This window comes from Cebus imitator, unplaced genomic scaffold (genome assembly GCF_001604975.1).
Source record: "Cebus imitator isolate Cc_AM_T3 unplaced genomic scaffold, Cebus_imitator-1.0 Scaffold133, whole genome shotgun sequence".
NCBI lineage: Eukaryota > Metazoa > Chordata > Mammalia > Primates > Cebidae > Cebus > Cebus imitator.
Window position 1 is genome coordinate 4,065,383 of NW_016107448.1, and position 620 is coordinate 4,066,002.

The following is a 620-nucleotide window of genomic DNA, read 5'->3' on the forward strand; positions in this document are numbered from 1 at the left end:
CCTATATTATTTAACATTAGAATAGCATATACATATTTACTTTGTGTTCTATCTTCCATGTAAGTGTGTGAATGTTTACGAAAAAGGGTAGGCATTGAGAATTTTAGTTCTGATTCGATTCCCATTCCACCCTGATGGCTTATAAAATTACTCTCTTTCAGCTTTTTTTCTGTTTCTATTTATTTAAAAAAATTTTTATGGCTACAAATAAATTTAGTTGAGTCCTGCCTATACTGTTTAGAATGAACTTTTGTTGGATATGATACTGTGTTAGATAAACATTTTTAGGAACATATGGATGAAATTCAAGAGTGGCTTTTACCTTTCTTGAAGCCAAAGAAAACAAACTATAAAGTTTATCCTAAACTCCAAAATTATTCCACTTCCTCCATCATTTCTTCTAATTGCCAGCTTTAAAAAGAGTATTACTAGTTTTTTGCTGGAGATTGTTCTACATTACCATGATCCCTTCTAAATTTTAAGGGAAACACCTTTGGAATGTGCAGGGTCCCAGAAGACTCACATAAAGAAGTGGGGCATATATCTTTTCCTGAGAAGTGTAGTGCCTTAATCTCTGCAGAAGTGAGCTTAGTTAAGGTATTTGCTTTCTGATGGACACT